The sequence below is a fragment of the Triticum urartu genome, chromosome 5A (genome assembly GCF_056163025.1).
Source record: "Triticum urartu cultivar PI428250 chromosome 5A, HENAU_Tu73, whole genome shotgun sequence".
NCBI classification, from domain to species: domain Eukaryota; kingdom Viridiplantae; phylum Streptophyta; class Magnoliopsida; order Poales; family Poaceae; genus Triticum; species Triticum urartu.
This window is the reverse complement of record NC_141877.1, coordinates 531,980,935-532,001,303: the sequence shown is the minus strand read 5'-3', so window position 1 is coordinate 532,001,303 and position 20,369 is coordinate 531,980,935. Positions and strand designations below refer to the sequence as shown.

The window sequence follows — 20,369 nt, the reverse complement described above, 5'->3', positions numbered from 1 at the left end:
GACGTGTGCACAACGCGTTGCCGAGATAGGGAAAGGAAAGCACAGATCTCTGGCTACGACAAGAGGAATTTCCATGGAAATCTAAATTGTTTGAACGAATGGAACGTTGTCCCTTGCGGATCTATCTATCCGCTGGCCATCTAGCAGATAGCTGCGAGCAGATCGGTCGGTGCATGCGCTTTTTGCCCATGACCGGCGACCGTGGCGTCTAACCACTCCCATTATCAGTTGTCGAAAGCTTATTTATTCACGAAGTGGTAATGAAACGATGCTGCTCTACTTGTTGCAGCAGAAGCAGGCAGTTCCGGTGTGGTTGAGCGAGAGCGAGGTTTCTTCTTTCGTGTTGCGGTACGTGCTCCTGATCCAGTCGGACCGTGCACACGGTTTGCATGCATGCATGCATGCAGCTCCTGCCAGCATTTCGCAGAGTGTGCTGGCTCATGTAGTCGCAGGTGCATGCATGCACAGTACTGCCTGAAGGCAAGTCACCGTATCTCTGTCAATCAGCTTGCCCGGTGGCGCTTCACGTGGTGGGTGTACTACTTGCCGCCGGGCCGCGGGAGCACGCGCGTGTGCACGCCCGACGGAGCTGACGAGCCGCCACCGAGGAGGATGGAGCAACGTGGCACAGTGGGTTCTGTCGCCGGCGAGCGCGCACAAGACAAGCGGGTCGCTCCAAACGCCAAAAGCAGAGGCCAGCGCCAATGTTCAGTTGTTCACATGGCCGTCATGGTTTGTTTGCGGACGCTATCGGCACTCAGCAAGCAGGGCTGCCCAGAGGACTCGCACGCACTATTTACTCAGAGTGGGCCCTAGCGGGATTAATATTTCTGCCCAGATTTACTAGTGCTACTGTAGTTTCTTCATGTGAGCATCTCAGTTTTGGCAGTTGCCATCGTTGCATCACTCGTACTCCACCGGCACCGGGTCTCCATCGGGTCTTTAGAGCATCTCCAACCGCCGCACAACACGCGACGCGTTAAAAAGTATTTTGCAGCGTGTTCATTATTTAAAAAAGAGCGGCGGGCAACGCTGCCTTCAGCAGCCGCGCTAAAATTTAACACGCACGTAGCTCCAGCAGGCGTGCTAAAATGCACCGCGCTATCGCACAAACACTTTGCATACATATTTTTTAAATAAAAATGATACATAAATTCATAGATAAAAAACAATATATAGATATATTACATAGTTCATAGCATAGATAGATAAAACTACAATACAACTACATACTATGATGCAATTAGATAGTGCAACTACAACCTACTCCGAGTCGTCCTCGTCCTCATCCGGACTGGTGTTGTTCGAGGTATCGAGCAACATGTCCACCCAACAAGGATCATTATCCTCAAAGATCGACTCCCCACCGGCTTCAACGATATCGCACTGTGATATCGCTAGTGCCTTCCGCCGACGCCTGTCCAATCGCTCCGCGCGGCGTCTTTCCGTCATTTCTGCCCAGTAGGCGCGCTCGCTGGCGACGTCCTCCGGGTGACGCCGACGCCACTCCACCATGGCTCGCTCGTCCTCCTCGGCGATGAGGAGGCGGCGCTGCCGCCGACGGTGCTCCTCACGGTCCTGGTCCGTGATAAGACGAGGCGGAGGAGCGACGGCCTGCGCCTGCTTGCGCGTGAAGACGTCGTGAAAGTTCATTTGCGCCGGCGGCCTCTCTAGGCGTCACGTCGCCGCGTCGTACGCGCGGACGGCCTCGTTCGCGGTCCCGAACGTGCCGAGGCCGAGCCGGACGTCGCGGGACCGGATCTCGACGTAGTACGTGCCGCCGGGGCGCCCGTGGACCCGGCGGTAGCCAGACGATCCCCTGCGGCGCGGCGACATGGTGGCGCGGTGGTGGCAGGGGCGAGGAAGCGGCGAGCAAACGACAGAGTAGAGCGGGGAGAGCGCGCGTGGCAGTGTCGAGGGCGCGTGGCGAGCGCCGCAATTTATAGGCGCGCGGCAAGCGGCGCGTCAAATCTAGCGCGCGTTGCCGCCTCCCCCCCCCCCCACCCACCCCCACCCCCCCCCCCCTCCCTCCACCGCTAGTTTTCCGCCGCCGCTGGAGCGTGCCAAAACGTCCAACATGTACTAAATTTTTCTTTTTACCACGCGCCCATCTTTTAGCGCCGTTGTTGGAGATGCTCTTACGCTCGAGAAGTTAGCACGAGCAACGGATATAGCTTTTTTTTTGAGCATCAGTACAGACACAAGCGCTCATATACACGCGCATACACTCATCCCTATGAACGCACACACGCACACCCTACCCCTATGAGCACCTCCGAGAGACTGAGCCGGCATATCATCTTGAGATTTACGAAGTCACCCTACCCCTATGAGCACCTCCGAGAGACTGAGCCGGCATATCATCTTGAGATTTACGAAGTCACCGTAGGCGCCTCGTCGTCGACGGGAACGTCTCCTCCCACTGAAAGCGCATCACCGAAAATCCTGAAATAAATCCAAAAATAATGCGAGCACCAGGATTTGAACCCTGATGGGTTGGGGATACCACTGTCCACCTAACCAACTCAATCACAGGTTAATTCGCAGCAACGGATATAGCTACGGCAGCTACTTAAGACACGGCCAACATATCTCCACCGTCTACATATACGCACGTACTGTATATATGTACTTTCGGATCTTGATCTGAATGTCTCCGACACGGGAGATCGAGCTCTATGACCTTCTCGGAACTCGCGCCATGCCACGCCAAGATGCCTAGCCGAAAAAGCGAAAAAGCGTTGGTGATAGAACGTACTTCCTTCGTTTCTTTTTACTTCGTATATAAAATTTGGTCAAAGTTAAACTACATAAAGTTTAACCAAATTTATATAAAAAAATATGAACATCTATAATACTTAAACTATATAGTATGAATATATGTTTCATGGTGCATCAGATAATATTAATTTCATATTATGAATGTTTATATTTTTTAATATAAAGTTAGTCAAAGTTTATGATCAAATCTTACATGCGGACTAAAAAACGGAGAGAGTACGTACCTACATCCGGGCGCGTGGTCACGAGCGCATGGCATGTTTGTGAACTCGTACGTACTTACGAGGTGATCCAACAGGTAGCGTACGTCCAGCATCCGGCAACTGGTGTGTACGTGCGGTGGGAGCGCGGCCGAAACTCGGCGGCCACGGCATGAGTGCGCCCGTGCAGCTAATCACGACGTACGTACGTACACGGGCACACGGCCGGCTCTTACGTACGCTGGCCGCTGGACTTGCATGCATTGCATGCAACTTATTCTTGGCTGGTCTGACTTCCGGTACGATACGAACGGTTCTCCAGCATTTAAACATGGAATGACCATGAGTCCACAAAGATGCTATATTTGTACCCACGCATGTATTCGCCGAGATGTCACGATACCAGTTGTGGTGGCACGACCAACGTCCCCCATCACAGAGGGGTTGAGTGCCGCAGGGCTGGTTTCCGTAGATCCACATGCCTTCTCTTCTTGGTTCCGGATCTTGCGGGTCAACTTAGGCCGACACACCGGTGGTCGACTACAAGAGGGGGTGGTCTGCGACGGCACGGGGTTGAGTCAGGTGGCGCGGTCATGAAAACGGCGGTGGGGCAAGCGAGTGAGAGAGACGGTGGTTAGAGATGTGGGGGAAGAGAGAGTTCGCCACTTGCGGAAGCGGGTGGGAGGCAGCGAGGTAGGAAGGAAATGGATAGGTGGATGCGGACGAGAGTGGAAAGGCAGCAAAGGGACTTGTGGCGATGTCCTTGGTCCAAGAAGTGGATGCAAATGGGGCGAGTAGGTGAGGAAATTAATAGGCGCGGGGGAGAAGATTGGACTGTTCGATAGATAACCTATGTGCAATGTCTCGAGGGCCGATTACCTGGTCAAAGTGAGAGAGAGAGAGAGAGAGAGAGAGAGAGAGAGAGAGATGGCGAGGGGATTAGTAGGCGGATGGGAAATAAACAGTTTGACAAATAATCTATGCCCAACGACTTGAGGGTGTTCTTCGATGGGAGTGAGAACCAGATTATAGGTTTTAGCATTGTTCAATGCTATTGCTAACACAATGGAGAAATGAATGTCAATATCCAAGTTGTTCATAAGAACGGTCCGATCAGTCATCAAGATTCGCCCAAAAAAACCAGTAATCAAGATATGTCCAAGTTTGAAACATGATGAAATGTCGATTCTATGGCTATGCGATCTCGATCAAGGAAATGACTACTTTTAAGTCGAGGGAACCGTGGTCCTCTCCACATTTCAATATTTTGCTTCCTCAAACTAAAATTCCTTGAGTTCTTCTCCTATTGAATAGAGTGAATGTATTCAAACACAATAAGTACATTATCAAGATCATTCTTCCTGGCACAAAAGCGGGAAATGATATCCTCTAGTGTAGGCCTCAACTGGTTTACCAGACATTTTCCACGACATTGTACTACTAATTGGCCTGAAATCAAAGAGTTTTATCGGTTTATCAAATTTGCAGGATCAGAAGAATAGCAAATGTGTAGGTATTAACAACGTCAACCGTTGAACATATTTTGAAAGTTGCATGTGGCCATGGCAGCCGTAGTGCCATTGATTTAGATTATCCTTGTTATGCGCGTAAACTTCCACACCACATAACAAAAATCAAAGGGCCCTTCACACACATTTCTTACATTTAATTTCTTTCGAACACTTTGGATCCTTTTAAAAAATCCTAGATTGGTCACTTAATTAGCAGGATTGATATCGTTGGAAACAGTCTTAGAGTTCATTTCCAGTCGTTTAGGAGGGGAATTTCCATGCACTCATGCATTTTGGTAAATTTTTGTTTCCCATATGTTTTCAAACACGCATTGATTCAAATTCCTATTTTTTCTAGTCATACATGCCTTAGTGGGGACATGGCACACTAATTATGCATTTTTCCATATTGCGGTATTTTGAGATCCGGGGAATCAGAGAGAGCATTCTATTTTGAGTAGTATACATGTTCTCGGTGAACAGGAGTATAGTATACATCTTTTTTTTTTCGAGGATGTATACATCTTTTCGGTGAATAGGAGTATTTGGGTCGGTCAGGCGCGCGCGCGCACAGACACACACTGGACCGGATGCAGAACCAGCACTCATCAGGCTTGAGAGACGTATGTACCGGTGCGTCTACCGTTCTATTCTCTTCATTTCTGTTGGTATGCAGGAGGCCTACGTGCTTGCCGACCGTTGGTGCGTGCGTGTCGCTGCCGCTCCTCCCTCCTCCGCCCAAGCCCAACGAATCCGCTGACCGGTTGGCCAAAAGATCCACCGCATGTAGTACTTTTTTCGTCCGAAAATACTTGTCACTAAAATGAATTAAAAAAAGATCTAGAACTAAAATACATCTAAATACATGTATTTTTACTTATTTGATGATAAGTATTTTTGGACGAAGGGAGTACGTACGATCGCCCCAACACGTAGCAGCAAGCTGTTTGAATCCATCCAACAACCAACAGTATATATAAAACTAAACCAATCCGTACCAATAATGGCAGAGACACGTTAGTACTACGTACATATGTGCAAGCCAATTAACCGTACCGTACCGTGGGGTCTTTGCCATGGCAAGTTGCATGTACTATTAGGTGCCTTTCCATGTACTACGTTGATCTGCACGTACTACGTTCAGTCGGCGGGGGAGGACGGAGGATGGAGGAGGAGCTGATATGCGTCGCCGTCGGCCGGTCGACCACTCCCCAGGTCGCCATCGCGTTGGTTCCATCGGGCTAAGAATAACCCCACACATTTTTGAAAGGGAATGAAGGGCAACCGTATCCGCATGGTATGTAACACCGTAATCATAGTGTGTATTGTACTAGTCGGTACAGCGACAGCCACTCCGCGACGGCGTAAGCGCGCGAGGCATGCGTGACGCGACGATCACGTACGTACGTACCCACACAGAATTTGCAAATGCACGTAGAGTACTGCTATTTCTCTAGTAGTTGGTTTTGCCCGGAGAGGTGATAGCGCGTGGGAGTTGATTTTCAGGTGCTGGGCTTTTTACCACCACCTGGCGGTCAAACTAGCAGCGTCTACGGCGCGTCGCCGTGACCGTGACCTACTGTGAAAATCTACTCTTGCCGCCGTGACCCGTGAGTCGACTTGGTGCTGCCTAGCTACAGCTATGGAAACGCGGCGGAAGGGAGGGGCCGGCCGACGCGCCGCAGCCAGCCACCCGTAAAAAGGTTGACGACGTAGCAGTCAGCGCTGCAATCAATCTTACTACTATACCGTAGCCTCCAGCTCCCTAGCTCCGGTGGATTGGATTTCAGTTGAGTCACTGGATGCTGACGCGGCAACGGCCAGCTCCATCCCTCGGTGAAATGCACGCAGGGTACAGTAGTGATCGATCGAACGACCATCTTACTTTTACTACTAGGAGGCAGGAGGGAGAGGAGAGAGAGGCGAGAGATGAACTAAGAGCATCTTCAGCCGTTGGCCTCTTAAGAGGGGCTAAAAATCGCTCCATGAGGGCGTACTGGCGCTAAACTGCGCACTGGAGGCGTGATGCCCCCAGTCGAGACGCCCATGTTTTTCTGAAAAAATCAAATACGGCGCAAACACGGCTCAAATTTATCGCAAACATTGGCGAGTTCGTTCAAATTTAAACATATTTTACAAAAAAAAGAAAAAAAAACCAGCACAGGCTGTCCCCGCCGTCTCCATCGCCGTCTACCTCGCCGCTCGCCGCCCGCCGCCCGCCTTTGCAGTTCTACATGCCGAGGAGGCGGTAGGACCGCGTGTAGTCGTCGTCGTCGTCGTCTCCTCCTCCGCCGCCGCCGTCCCTGCTGCATCCCTCCCCTGGTTGGCGCGGCGGGTTGGACGGTCCGGCGGCGTCGTCGTCGTCGCTGTCGAGGACGACGATGCCGTGCTCGTCCTCGCGCCCACGCTTGCGGGCGGCGATCTCCTCCAGGGCCCGGGTCTGCCGGGTCATCTCCGTCCGGAGGTAGTCGTCCCGCGCCCACGGCAGGGCGTCCTCGTCGGAGAAGCCGCGCCGGGCTATCTCCTCGTACTCCGCGGGGAGGCCGGGCTCCGACTTGGGCTCGACGAGGACGAAGCGGCCGGTGGGGGGGGGGCGTTGTCGCTGATGCGGACGCCGGAGCTGTGGGTGCGCGCGCTGACAGGCGTGTCCTGGCGCTCCGGCTTGACGGGGCGGAGGCGGGGAGAGCCCGACGAGCGGCCGGACGAGGAGGAGGACGCCCCGGGCCGCTCCATGCGCCTCGGTGTCCAGGAGCTTCCACGGCGGCGTGAGAAGGACGGGGGAGCGGGGTACTCGAGTCGCGGCGTGTTGCCGCCCTCGATGTACTCGAGGACGGAGGGCTCCCAGAGCGGGCTGTCAGGGATGTACCTGTTGGGGAACGTAGTAATTTCAAAAAAATTCCTACGCACACGCAAGATCATGGTGATGCATAGCAACGAGAGGGGAGAGTGTTGTCTACGTACCCTCGTAGACCGAAAGCGGAAGCGTTAGCACAACGCGGTTGATGTAGTCATACGTCTTCATGATCCGACCGATCAACTACCGAACGCACGACACCTCCGAGTTCAGCACACGTTCAGCCCGATGACGTCCCTCGAACTCCGATCCAGCCGAGTGTTGAGGGAGAATTTCGTCAGCACGACGGCGTGGTGACGATGTTGATATTCTACCGACGCAGGGCTTCGCCTCAGCACCGCTACAGTATTATCGAGGTGGACTATGGTGGAGGGGGCACCGCACACGGCTAAGGGACGATCAACTTGATCAACTTGTGTGTCTAGAGGTGCCCCCCTGCCCCTGTATATAAAGGAGCAAGGGGGGAGGCCGGCCGACCCTCTATGGGTGCGCAAGGAGGAGGAGTCCTCCTCCTAGTAGGAGTAGGACTCCCCTTTCCTACTCCTACTAGGAGGAGGAAAGGAAGGAGGAGAAGGAGAAGGAAGGAGAAGGAGGAAAAGGAGGAAAGGGGGGCCGGCCCCCTAGTTCAATTCGGTTTGGGCTAGGGGGCCGCGGGCCCTGCCTCCTCTCTTCCACCACTTGGCCCATGAGGCCCATTACTTCTTCCTCGTATTCCCGTAACTCCCCAGTACCCTCGAAAATACCCGAATCACTCGGAACCTTTCCGATGTCCGAATATAGTCGTCCAATATATCGATCTTTACCTCTTGACCATTTCGAGACTCCTCGTGATGTCCCCGATCTCATCCGGGACTCCGAACTCCTTCGGTACATCAAAACATATAAACTCATAATATAACTGTTATCGTAGCGTTAAGCATGCGGACCCTACGGGTTCGAGAACTATGTAGACATGACCGAGACACGTCTCCGGTCAATAACCAATAGCGGAACCTGGATGCTCATATGGGCTCCTACATATTCTACGAAGATCTTTATCGGTCAGACTGCATAACAACATACATTGTTCCCTTTGTCATCGGTATGTTACTTGCCCGAGATTCGATCGTTGGTATCTCAATACCTAGTTCAATCTCGTTACCGGCAAGTCTCTTTACTCATTTCGTAATACATCATCCCGCAACTAACTCATTAGTTGCAATGCTTGCAAAGCTTATAGTGATGTGCATTACCGAGTGGGCCCAGAGATACCTCTCCGACAATCGGAGTGACAAATCCTAGTCTCGAAATACGCCAACCCAACATGTACCGTTGGAGACACCTGTAGAGCTCCTTTATAATCACCCAGTTATGTTGTGATGTTTGGTAGCACACAAAGTGTTCCTCCGGTAAACGGGAGTTGCATAATCTCATAGTGATAGGAACATGTATAAGTCATGAAGAAAGCAATAGCAACAAACTAAACGATCAAGTGCTATGCTAACGGAATGGGTCAAGTCAATCACATCATTCTCCTAATGATGTGATCCCGTTAATCAAATGACAACTCATGTTTATGGCTAGGAAACATAACCATCTTTGATCAACAAGCTAGTCAAGTAGAGGCATACTAGTGACACTTTGTTTGTCTATGTATTCACACATGTATTATGTTTCCGGTTAATACAATTCTAGCATGAATAATAAACATTTATCATGAAATAAGGAAATAAATAATAACTTTATTATTGCCTCTAAGGCATATTTCCTCCAGTACCGTGGCCCCTCCCTCGCCGCCCGCGGCAGGGACACGCGGATACGTGCGATCTCCGCACACCGCGCCGCCCCGGTGGGTGGTGGTGGCACCGGCACGCCGCTGGCGCTGATCCTCCAAGCCTCGGGCACCCGCATGTCTGGCGGGACCGGGTACTCGGCCTCGAAAAGGAGGCGAGCCTCGTCCTCGTGAAGATGGCGGCACCCGAAGCCATTCACTGCCGCGCCGTTGCTTGGAAAGCGCTTGGCCATTCTAATGGACTGGAGACGGCGAGAGGAGGAAGGGGGGATGTCGTGGTTTTGTCACGACAGTTGTCCTAGAGAAAGGACTTAGTCGTGGAGCCATCGCTACGGGTTAGCTTGAAGGGGTTAAAGCGGACACAAGGACGCAAGAGAGTTTATACTAGTTCGGCCCCTTCAATGAAGGTAAAAGCCTACGTCTAGTTGTGATGGAATTGATGGGTGTTTCGATGACTAGGGAGCAAATAAGCTTCGCCTATGTCTCGAGTTGTTGTCTCTCCTTCAACCGCCGCCGGGTTGTCCCCTTATATACATGGGGACGCCCGTCGGTTCACAGAGTCCTGGTACCGGCTCATAGATGCGTCCGGTTCGGTCTCCACTATTCCTAACCTGTAACACAAGTTACATACCGACGCCGGTTTATAGCTATAGGCCTTAAATCGATTATGGGCCTTTAGCCCTCATCTGCCCTCATGGGCTTTTATCACACTCAACTACTGATGAAGTTAACCCGGCTTGTCCTGGCCGGTTTACGCCCAGTAGTAATATCCCCAACATTAGGCCCCAAATTGACTTGAACAGGTTCATGTCAATCCTTAGCAAAAAGCTTCATCTTCAACATCTTCTTGTATTTTGTTGAACCGCCGTGATGTCATCTTCTCTGCTCCCGGTAGACCGGTGTGACGTCACTGGTTATAAAGAACCTTATCCTGTTAACAAGCCTGCGACAATTAAGGCCGCAGCTTTGTTTCCAACCTCGCGGCTCCTTGATTCTCGCTCCTGACATATCCCTTTCTTTATAAATAGGACCGAAGGGTCATTTCCTTTCTCTTTCCCTCCGACCCCTTCTGCTTCATCTTCCTCACGTCGCCCAGCTTCGGAGCTCCGCCGCCACCGTCGACCTCTGCATCAACCTTGGCCGCTGCATCAACCTGAGCACACCAGAGCATCGCGGTGACCTTCCGCTTCTTCCTCAGCTCCGGTAAATCTTCTTTCCTTTCCCCCGCAGATCTGTTCTAGGGTTTCCTCGTTCGTCAAAGTTCATCGAGACTCTGGCGCTGTTCTTCCTTTGTTTCTTCTTTAGCCCATGAATAAAACTTCAAACATGATGTATTCTCCGTAATGGCTTATCTTCTGTTACCAAAGCAAACCTTTATGCGCATAAAACACTGATCTGGTCCCTTGTGAATTGCTTTGAGATCAACCTTTTAGGTCTAAATCCTTTTATTTTCCTGTCTTACGGTAGATCCAAAATTTCACTTCGACCTTATGAAATCTGTTTTTACCTTCCTTAGCCATCCTTGCCTTAGATCTGTATCCTCTTTACCACATAGGCGGTTCACCTTTGAAAAAGCAATCTATCATATATCATTAGTCCCCTTGTTGAACCGCCGGGATGCTGTTGCTTCATAAACTCCGGTTTAGATAGATCTGCTTCTGGTTTAACATTGCACATATCAATGTACTTTGTAGATTTCATCATGGCCAAGCAAGTGTATGAGTGCAATTGGGTCCCTTCTCGCGTCACAGAGGATCAACTGGACGATTTAGTCCTGATTGGCGCCTTAGGCAGCAAAGACACCGTCCATTGGAGGGCTCCTGGCAAAGAATGCCCTCCCACACCTCGAGAAGGAGAGGTTGTTGTTTTCGTAGACCACTTAGCCCGGGGTTTTAAACCGCCCGGTTCTAAATTCTACCGGGATGTTCTAGCTGATTTCCAACTCCATCCGCAAGACACTGGCCCCAACTCTGTTACAAATATGTGCCACTTCCAAGTGCTCTGTGAGGTGTTCTTTCAAGAGGAGCCCACAGTGGAATTATTCAGAGATCTTTTCCATCTAAACCGCCGTACTGAGTTTACTGATGGCTCTAATACGGAGTTGGGTGGCATGGCTATTCAAAAAAGGAAAGAGGTCACCTACCCTCACGCCAAGCTGCACAGTCACCCCAAGGAGTGGAATCAGACATGGTTCTACTACAAAGACACCTCCCCTGCTGGTGAGAATCCCTTGCCTGGCTTTCGTCCGGAGCGGCTCAGCAATACCCATCCTTTTCCTCAACGATTGACTGCCCAGGAGAGAAGCAAATATGCTCCTCAGCTGTCAAAGCTTAGGGCCTTTATGGCCAACGGTTTAACAGGGGTTGACCTTGCTCGCTGTTGGATATCATGGAGCATACTGCCCCTTAGTCAGCGCTCCGGTTTGATGTGCGAATATACTGATAGTGTGGATGACCCACTGCGACATTCAAGACTCCGGCTTTCCGGTGAAGAAATCACAGAGGCTGTGCGTAAGATACTGAGTGAACCGGAGCACATCTGCGCTAGAACCGGCCTGCTTCCCTTCTGTGCCACCAACAAACCGCCAGCTGTAAGACTTTGATTTTTCTCTTTGCTGAATCTGTTATTGATATGTCTGGTCATTGTTTTTAATATCAGTGTCTGCATAACCAAGGCGATGATCCGTTTTGGAGCAAAAAGCTGCCGTAGGAGAAACCAGAGAAAACAGATAAAAAGGAAAGAGCAACCCGGCAAAAAACTAAAGCTGTGAAGAAGACTGCCCACCGGAAAAGAACCACTGCATCTTCTAATCCGGCCCTTGATGACGAGGTGGATAATCCGGACTTCGAGGTAGAGCTTGACTCACTTGGTTTATTTTTCATGCATCTTATTGATGATGATATTTGTCAGGATGATGCCGAAGCCAGCCATGCGGATGTTGCAGAGGTAATTATTCTCTCTTCCGATTCAGAAACTTTGCCTTCACAAAAAATCTGTCAGGCAAACCGGAAAGTTAAATTTTCTCATCCTCTTGCTTATTTGGATCCTAAACTTCTTATGAAGACTCAACAACACGAAGCTCGCCGCACCACCCGGCACAGCGGCCAGGTAGTTACCTCCGCCGGTTTACCGAACAGTCCGGTTCGGAAACGTCATTCCGAGGTCTCTAATTCACTTGTCAGTGCTTGTCCTAAAGCGGGCTGCTTTCGTCAACCTCTTAATCCGTCTAACTCCGATTATTAGGTTATTTCCCACTCATCTTCTGGCGAGTCGTCGGCTACTCAGCTCCCACCGCTCAAAACGGTGCTTGGGTAAGCTATATTTATTGTGATGTTTGTAGTATATTGCCTTAGAACATATGCTGTATTTAATTTTGTTATTCTTCTCAGGGCCAAACCCAGGCCGAGCAAGAAGGCCGCCTGGATAAAGCGGCCGAAGAAGATGTCATTCTTGAACCAGGCACCACACCCAATCTTGAAGCGGCTATTCCTGAGGATATTCCCAATGATCCACCGCAGCCAGATGATGATCTTACTGCTGAGGAAATACCTACTGATACCTCAGGTCCTATCCATCAGCCCACAGGTTCCCTCCGGGTTGAAAGCTCCACCGGTCCCGCAAAACCTACTGAAAAGCCCACAACTCCAGTGCAAACCGGCGGTACCGATGATGATGAAATTGTCATTACTGGCACTGGCCATGCTGAGCCAAGCAATCCTGTCGCTTTATCCAAACATTCTGCCAAGGAAGAATTAGCTGCTTTTGGCAAAGGCAAGTGGAATGCTGATCTGACGGCTTACGCTGCTTTAAACGCCCAAGATATCCATTCCGGCTATCTGAACCGGCTGTATACCAGCCGTAACTATGAAGCCGGTCTGGTTAACATGATGAAGGATAAATATGAGGTAACTTCCATATGCTCCTTCCTGCTTGCATGCTTTCATTCTTGCTGACTCTCCTAGCCCCTAAGGGCCGATTTGAAATATTCTTTCAAACCGGGACTTAATAATATGAATCTTGATACTTTGAAATTTTCTGATGTAGTCCCCAAGGGCCGGTTCAACTTAGCGTAGTTAAACCGGTACTTTAAGTAATTGAAACTGCCGCATCAGAATACATATGATCAAATAGCCATTAGCCCCCAAGTGCCAAGTTGAATACTTGTATTGAGCTTGGGACTTTGTAAACAATTAAAAGATTAAGATCGAATATGCATTAGCCCCCAAGTGCTAAGCGCATAACTTGTTATGTGATTGGTACTTGAATCCTTCTACTGATTTGTTGAAACATATATCTGTATGCCTGCAGGCGGAGCTAAAGGCGAAAGAAAGCCAAGTCATCGATCTGCGAGAAAACCTGAAAACCCAACAGGCTGAAACCTCCAAGGCAAAAGAGGAATTGGCTAGTGCCTTAAGCGCCATGGAACAACTTAAGGAGAACTTCAAGAAGAAACGGGCGGATTGGGCCACTGAAAAGTCTGCTTTGATCAAACGAGCAGAGGATGCCGAGGCTGCACTAAAACCAGTGACGGATGAACTGACCAGCATAAAGTGGCACGTTCATGCCATGACCACTGCTATCTTTGGTAAGCCAGCTTGCCTTCTAAATTGGTTCTGCCTTCTTACAGAGTCGCCGGTTTATTAACCTTTTATGGTATTTTAGGGACACGCATTGGTCACTTGGGGTCAGATGTGCGGAAGAAATTGAAAGCCGCCTATACCTTGGTTGAACAATTGTATACTGGTGCCCAGCGGATCATCTGTACCGCGTCTCATAACAAACCGGCGCCCACTTTGATTCAAGATACTTTGATGAAACTGTCAGTGCTTCCTGCCCGGGTTGAAGAGCTGAAGAAATCTGCTGCTCGAACCGGTGCAATCAATGCTTTAATCCGGGCAAAAGCCTGGGTGCCGGATTTTGATCCTATTGAAGCGGCTCAGGGTTATCCCAGTTTGAAGGAAGACGGGTCAGAATTTGGTGAAGCGGATCTGCGAGCCATAAACCGGGAGGTACGTCCGCTAGCTTGTCAACTGGCTGAGGAAGCAGATTTGTCTCATTATCAAGCCCAATATGACAGCCAGAACAAGCGAATAGCTGCACCAATCCATGAATCGGAAAACCTGATCCCGCCAATCCGTAAGCATACTTACGCTCCTGATATTGACCCGTCTTTGCTAATCCATGACAAAGCTGTTTTTCAAGCATCGATGGGAATTGACTGGACAACTGTGGATTTTCAGCCACTGGGTAGAGAAACGGAAGCTGAAGCGGCGCAGGATGACCCACAACCATCAGGCCAGGCTGGTGGCCAAGCTTAAACCGGAAGCCGGTTTTAAAACTGTCTCTCCTTTGTGAAAAACAATTATGTTATTATGGGCACCATGCTGCCTTGTAATAGGCTAGCTGATACCTTTGATGTTGATATGCCTTCGTGCATAACTTGTTCTTCCTGTGGTAATGAACTTTCCAAAATGCTTTCTGAAATAAGAAATTCGTTAAGTGCCACTGCGGTTGTACCGTCAGGCGGAATATGATGTTTGTATATATAAAGTCAAAACATCCAAAACAAAATTTTAAGTATATGATCAAAAAAATTTGAGATACATAATACCTGCCGCCATTGAGTGTGAAGTTGGCTTGGCCAACCTTGAAGCGGAGCTTTTGCAAACCCACACTGTTGGAGGAAATAACAAGTCCTGTATATGTATATGACACTGGTTACCATGTAAACCGTGCCGGGTTATAATGAACACCGTGTTACTCCATAAGAGGATGTTAATAATAAGGATCAAACCAGACAAATAGTCTCTGGATTGACGTGAACTGTGTTCCATCAATTGATTGGTTAAAAAACTTTGTCGGTTTAAAGAACACAATAAAAAGCAAAAAAAAACCTTCAAATAAAAGTATGAAGCAAAAGCAACGACAAAAACGTTTGCCAAAAAAGATTTATTTAAGCTGATCAAATGGCGTAACCATGGCAAAACACGACCAAGCTCCCGTTAGGTGTAACTATGGTTCTAGTTAGCCAGGTCCCCAAGTGATTCTTGTGGCATTTATGCCGACCAAATGGCGTGGTCATGGTTCGGGTTCGACCAAGCCCCCAAGTGATTCTGTGGCCTTAGGCCGATCAAGAGGCATGACTGGTTCAGACATGACCAAGTCCCCAAGTGATCTGGTGGCTTTCGCCTATCAAGAGGCATGGTATTGGTTCGGACATGACCAATCCTCCAAGTGATATAACACGATGCTTTTAGCAAAGCGAACTCAAGGGGTAAACCGGAGGCCGTTTTAGAGCAACTCCGTGTAACCTCACATGATGTAAAAGAACAGATACCCCGCTTTAGCTGAGGTTCCGGTTTATTATACTTAATCATAATATATACATTGTATGTACATAAGTATAGCCAATGGCTCAGGTATAGTAAGGCCGAAGATGAGCTATATTCCACGGCCTGTTAGTCTCTTCCTGTGATGTACGTGAGTCCTTATGCTCTCGAATATCGATCAGATAGTACGACCCGTTGTGAGGATTCTTGCTGACCACGAAAGGCCCCTCCCAAGGTGGGGATAGCTTATGCATATCAGTCTGATCTTGGATAAGCCGAAGCACCAAATCTCCTTCCTGGAAGGCTCTGGTTCTGACTCGGCGACTGTGATAATGACGAAGATCCTGCTGGTAAATCGCCGACCGGGCGGCTGCGATGTCACGCTCTTCATCCAACCGGTCCAAAGCATCTTGCCGTGCTGTCTCGTTGTCCGCTTCAACATAAGCCGTGACACGAGGTGAGTCATGACGGATATCGCTGGGGAGAACCGCCTCCGCTCCATAAACCATGAAGAACGGCGTGTATCCTGTTGATCTGTTGGGTGTTGTATTGATGCTCCATAACACAGATGGTAATTCTTCCACCCAACAACTCGGCGTTCTCTGCAAAGGAACCATGAGCCGGGGCTTGATGCCTCTCAAGATCTCTTGATTAGCTCTTTCTGCTTGACCATTGGACTGTGGATGTGCCACTGATGAAACGTCGAGCCGGATGTGCTCCTGTTCGCAGAACTCCTTCATAGCACCTTTGGATAAATTGGTACCATTATCTGTGATAATACTGTGCGGAAAGCCAAACCGGAAAATCACCTTTTTGATGAACTGAACCGGCGTGGCCGCATCACACTTGCTAGCAGGTTCTGCCTCCACCCACTTTGTAAACTTGTCCACCGCCACCAGGAGGTGGGTCTTCTTATCTTTGGACCTTTTGAAAGGCCCAACCATATTCAGCCCCCAAGTCACAAACGGCCAAGTAATTGGAATCATCCTCAATTCTTGAGCCGGTACATGAGCACGTCTTGAAAACCTTTGGCAACCATCACATCGTCTGACCAGATCCTTCGCATCAGTATGAGCAGTTAACCAATAGAAACCATGGCGAAACGCTTTAGCCACCAGAGACTTTGAACCGGCGTGGTGACCACAATCTCCTTCGTGGATCTCCCGCAAAATTTCACGGCCTTCTTCAGGAGACACGCAACGTTGAAAAGCTCCTGATACACTGCAATGATGTAACTCACCGTTGATGACAGCCATGGACTTGGATCGCCGGATTATCTGTCGGGCCAGAATCTCATCTTCTGGCAATTCACCCCGGTTCTTGTACGCCAAATAAGGAAGCGTCCAATACGGAATAACATGAAGAACTGCCAGCAATTGAGCCTCTGGATCAGGAATGGCCAAATCCTCTTCACCAGGGATCTTCACCGACGGGTTGTGCAGCACATCCAGAAAAACATTGGGTGGGACCGGTTTGCGCTGAGAGCCTAGCCGGCTTAAAGCGTCCGCCGCTTCATTTTTCTGCCGGTCCACGTGGTCCACCTGATAGCCTCTGAAATAACCTGCAACAATATCCACCTCACGACGATATGCTGCCATGAGTGGGTCCTTGGAGTCCCAAGTGCCAGACACTTGCTGAGCCACAAGGTCCGAATCACCGAAGCACTTAACTCGACTTAGATTCATCTCCTTAGCCATCTGAAGACCATGGAGCAAGGCTTCATACTCAGCTGCATTGTTAGTACAAGGGAACATTAAATGGAGGACATAACAAAACTTATCACCTCGTGGGGAAGTTAATATGACTCCAGCCCCCGAGCCTTCCAACTGCCTGGATCCGTCAAAATGGATGGTCCAATACGTATGATCCGGCTTTTCTTCAGGTGCTTGCATTTCCATCCAATCATTGATGAAATCAACAAGTGTTTGAGACTTAATCGCTGTCCGAGGCACATATTACAAACCGTACGGCCCCAGCTCTATAGCCCACTTTGCAATCCGGCCAGTTGCTTCCCGGTTCTGGATGATATCTCCCAAAGGAGCAGAACTGACCACCGTAATTGGGTGCCCTTGGAAGTATTGCTTAAGCTTCCGGCTTACCATAAAAACTCCGTACACCAGCTTCTGCCAATGCGGATACCTTTGCTTGGACTCAATGAGTACCTCGCTGATATAATAGACCGGACGTTGAACCGGATGCTCCTTACCTGCCTCCTTTCGTTCCACCACAATAGCCATGCTGATCGCACGAGCATTAGCAGCAACATATAGCAGTAACGGCTCCTTGTCAATGGGAGCGGCGAGCACAGGCGGATTGGCCAATTGTCGCTTTAAGTCCTCAAATGCTTCATCAGCAGCAGAACTCCAGACGAACTGATCCGTCTTCTTCAACATCTGATACAAAGGGATCGCCTTCTCACCCAGGCGGCTGATAAACCGGCTTAACGCGGCAATCCGGCCTGCCAGGCGTTGAACATCATTGATACACTTCGGTTTAGCCAGGGAGTTGATGGCTGTGATCTTCTCCGGATTAGCCTCAATTCCCCTGTTGGACACCAGAAAACCCAATAACTTACCCGCCGGTACACCAAAGACACACTTGTCCGGATTAAGCATCATCTTGTACGTCCTTAGGTTATCAAAGGTTTCCTTCAAATCATCAACCAGAGTCTCCTTCTCCCTGGATTTAACCACGATATCATCCACGTAAGCATGTACATTACGGCCAATCTGCTTGTGAAGACAATTTTGTACACACCGTCGATAAGTTGCCTGGGCACTTTTGAGCCCAAAGGGCATAGACACATAGCATAAGGCTCCAAAGGGAGTTATGAATGCCGTCTTCTCCTGGTCCTTAACTGCCATTTTGATCTGATGATAACCAGAATATGCATCCAAAAAACATAAACGCTCACAACCCGCCGTAGCATCAATGATTTGGTCAATACGGGGGAGGGCAAAAGGATCTGCTGGACAAGCTTTATTGAGATCTGTGTAATCCACACACATACGCCAGGTGCCGTTTTTCTTAAGGACTAGCACCAGATTGGCAAGCCACTCAGGGTGAAAAACTTCAACAATAAAACCAGCTGCTAAGAGCCTGGCTACCTCTTCCCCAATTGCCTTGCGTCTTTCTTCGTTAAACCGGCGGAGGAACTGTTTCACCGGTTTGTATTTAGGATCCACATTAAGTGTGTGCTCAGCGAGTTGCCTCAGTACACCTGGCATGTCAGAGGGCTTCCATGCAAAAATGTCCCGATTCTCACGGATGAACTCGATGAGCGCTTTCCTATTTCGGATCCAAGTTGGCACTAATGCTGAACTGCTTGGACGAATCGCCAGGCACGAAGTCAACAAGCTTAGTTTCTGCTGCCGATTTGAACTTCAGGGCCGGATCATGCTCCGTAGTTGGCTTCTTCAACGGAGTCATGTCCGCCGGATCAACATTGTCTTTATAGTACTTCAACTCCTCGGTGGCACAAACCGACTCTGCATAAGCCGCATCTCCTTCCTCGCATTCCAAAGCGATTTTGCGGCTTCCGTGAACCGTTATTGTCCCCTTGTGACCCGGCATCTTGAGCTGCAAATACACATAACAGGGCCGAGCCATAAACTTGGCGTATGCCGGACGCCCAAACAGGGCATGATATGGACTTTCGATTTTCACCACTTCAAACGTTAATGTCTCCGATCTGGAATCATGATCATCCCCAAAGGCCACTTCAAGAGCTATCTTACCAACGGGATATGCTGATCTGCCAGGCACTACACCGTGGAATACTGTATTGGACGGTTTGAGATTCTTATCTATAAGTCCCATATGACAGAAGGTCTCATAGTATAGGATGTTGATGCTGCTCCCTCCATCCATGAGCACCTTGGTGAACTTATAACCTCCCACCTGAGGCGCCACCACCAGAGCCAACTGACCCGGATTATCGACCTGGAGTGGGTGATCCTCTCTGTTCCATATGATTGGCTGTTCAGACCAACGTAGATAACGGGGTGTGGCCGGTTCAATAGAGTTGACTGCCGCCTCTGAACCTTCCGGTCTCGCTTGTCCAAGCTAGTGGTAAAGACATGGTACTGCCCATTACTCAACTGCTTTGGGTTGCTTTGGTAACCTGACTGTTGCTGCTGTTGGTTGTAACCACCCTGGTTGTTCTGACTATTTTGACCATTATGTCCGCCTGGATTACCATTAAATCCTGAACCGGAACTTCCTCCACCGTAACCCGGCCCGGACCCTGAGCCACCGCCAGATCCGTGATCATACCGGAAATTATTAGAATTCTTGAACTCCTGCATAATAAAGCAATCCTTCCAAAGGTGGTTTGCTGGCTCCTCCTTCGTCCCATGTCTTGGACAGTGCTTGCTTAGCAGATAGTTCAGGCGGTTTGGGTTGGGGTTGGGCGCTCCACTACGATTTTTCGGCCTACCCTTGCGCCGTTGGCCATTGTCCTGTACGTTGGTATTAGCCACAAAATCCATGTTGCCATCCGCTTTACGCTTGCCTCCTCCGCCATTGCCTATCTAGTGATGCTGCTGACCTTTGGAGCTGCTGTTCTTCTTCCCCTTCCCTGTCTTGTCATCATCAGATTCGGGATCCTTGGTACTATCAGAATCAACATATTTTACCAAAGCGGCCATGAGGGTCCCCATGTCGGTGCAATGCCGCTTCATCCGTCCCAATTTCAACTTCAGGGGCCCAAACCGGCAGTTGCCTTCTAGGGTTAATACTGCGGTGTCAGCGTTGATGCGGTCTGAGGAGTGCAACACTTGTGAAACCCGGCGTACCCAATGAGTCGTTGACTCTCCTTCCTCCTGGACGCATGCAGCTAAGTCCACTATCGACATAGGCTGTTTACAGGTATCCTTAAAATTGTTGATAAATCGTGCTCGTAATTGGGCCCATGAACTGATA

General features: G+C 49.6%; 1 pseudogene; it reads right to left on the bottom strand.

The window, feature by feature from the left end:
* Positions 1–1,263: 1,263 nt before the first annotated feature.
* Positions 1,264–1,836, bottom strand: LOC147972552 (uncharacterized; annotated as a pseudogene).
* Between the last annotated feature and the right edge of the window lie 18,533 nt (positions 1,837–20,369).